This window comes from Choloepus didactylus, chromosome 8, assembly GCF_015220235.1.
Source record: "Choloepus didactylus isolate mChoDid1 chromosome 8, mChoDid1.pri, whole genome shotgun sequence".
NCBI classification, from domain to species: Eukaryota; Metazoa; Chordata; class Mammalia; order Pilosa; family Megalonychidae; genus Choloepus; species Choloepus didactylus.
In genome coordinates, this window is record NC_051314.1 from 77,100,788 (window position 1) to 77,103,269 (window position 2,482).

Consider the following 2,482-nt stretch of genomic DNA (forward strand, 5'->3'; position numbering starts at 1 on the left):
ACCAGAGTCACCACCCACAGCTGGGTGGGGCACATCTCCATGCAAACAACCTAATGCAAATGTTCCAACGTTATCCCCACTATTCTGTCTGCCCCACAAGATTGCATCAAAGAAAATGGCTTTTTCTGGGGGACATAATACATTCAAACTGGCACAGCCACTTAGCAGTCATAGGACATGGCAGCAAGAAGAAAAAATTCTGTTACTGCACAGAGGTCAGTAAAATGTAAGGATGACACAAGCATTTTAGGTAATGACCTTGTCACCAGTTGCTAATTTATCCAAGTATCTGGGAAACATGCAGATGTGAAGGAGATTTCTAGGAAGGAGAAATTTTGTAGAAAAAAGTATATGGGTGTTTTAAGATTTGAGTCCACAAAGGTGAGTGTGATGATAGTGAGGTTTCCAATTATACTCAACATGTAGGTGAGAAATAGAACTATAAAGATTAGAACCTGCATCTGAGGGTCATCTGTCCATCCCAGCAGTATGAATGTTGTTATTGTGTAGTTACTCATCACTGAAGACTTCTGTCCAGTCTGTATTTTCAGTAACTCAGAAAGCTTATTTTATAGATTATTTTATATGCATAAAATCTAACAATAAATCTATCTTCACTATATTTTATTTTAACTTTAAAATCACACCATGGAGATGATTAGGTTTCTCTGCTGATATAGTGTAAAGTTTTAGGTAACATATTTGGCTCTTCCAAATTCTTCCATACTCACAAGCTAAATAAAAAAAATCACACCATTAATGTTATGTATTTACTTAACAAAACCTTGTCAAAGTTTTTGGTCCTTGTCAAAATGCTAATACATAATATATAACTTGGAGTCACTCTAGAGACCTTGAGCAGAAGCTGGAGTTTCTGCTCCAACTTTACAATTAGATTTTTTCTTGTTCATTTGTTTATTGGAGAATGGCGTTTTTCTCCTAAGAACAATCATGAAGTTTACACACAGGACCACACACAAGCTCCTCTTCCTCACTTGATTTCCTTCCGTTTCTTTATCAGAATGCAATTTACTTGTTGTTCACTGTTGTGCAGTATATAGTTTTTTGATACAGAATTTGAGTTTATCATGTTCATTAAATGCTTTGATAAATTAACTTAGAAAAACTACACAGCATTTTTTATCTTACTATTTTGCCTGTGTGGATTCCCTAGACTTCTTAGTCCCTTTTCACTTCTTACTATATGCTCTCTCCCTATTTTTCCCACTATTCCTACAATTTTATAAATGTTCTTCAGTTACTGATTACTAAATCTGCTTTCATTAATGGATTTTTTTCCTAGTTACATATTGATTGATTACCAAACATATCAACTTATATATTGAACCTACTACCAAACATACCTACTTACACAAATCATGTGCATGTCGATCTTAATATGTCGGAAACAGAAGTCAAAATCTTTCACATCTCTTATCACACCCCAACTTTTCCTGTGTGCTAATAGGGTCTATTTGTTGACTCTGTATTCTGGGCCAGGTATTGTCATAAGTGCATCTCTTATACTTTGTCCCATTTTCCCCAACTTAATCTTGGTAACAACTATTCATCACTGATTTTCATTTGACAACTTCCTTTTAGAAAATTTCCAAAATTATTTTAGCTATCTTACCCTGTGTGCCTGCACCTGTGCATCAATAATAACCAGTAATTGCTGCTACCTTAGTGCTTAGCCTGAGAATATATTTGTTGAGTTGACGTTGTGTGCCTATCTCACTGTGATAGCAATTGCGTCTAACAGAGTTCCAGATATATGATCATTGTTTAAATAATATCTTCTGAACAATTTATATATCCCAAATTTTTCTGCAAAGTCAAAGCTATGTCTTCCTATATTTGGACTTAAATTCATATCCAAATTAGATGAATAAATTTGCATATATATCTGACTCTGTTACTGGAAAATTTTTATTTTTTTTTTCTTTAAAGCCTTTTTTTATCAATTAATTCACATTGTGATATGATCAGTTTTTCTGCTTATTTGTTTATGTTCATCATTGACATTAAGAAGTCTTCTATTCTTTTCCTGATCTTTCAGATAAATCATTTTATTTTCTTTGATGCAATGTTTGCGTCCTTACTAGAGTTCATGGGTTTTTAGTGCTGAATTTATGTCAAAAGTTGCTCCACATTAATTTTATCAGGCATCAAAAATTAATTTTTTGTGAAAGACTTTAATGACTTCCATTTACAATCACTTTCTCAATGCTTGCAATCCTACATAAATGAATAAAACATTTTCCCCTTGAAACAACCATTTGTTTGTGAACACCTTTTCTTCGTTATTATATATTATTTTAATTTAGTAGAAGAGGAACATCCGACTTTTTCTGATTCACACTTCTAAAGCCACAGTACTGCAGAAACCAATATTGAGAGAAGCACTTACTAGACTCCAGGTTTGTCTGAAATCTAGAGCTCTCCCTGGGCATGTAAGGGCACATTCAACATACATGTATTA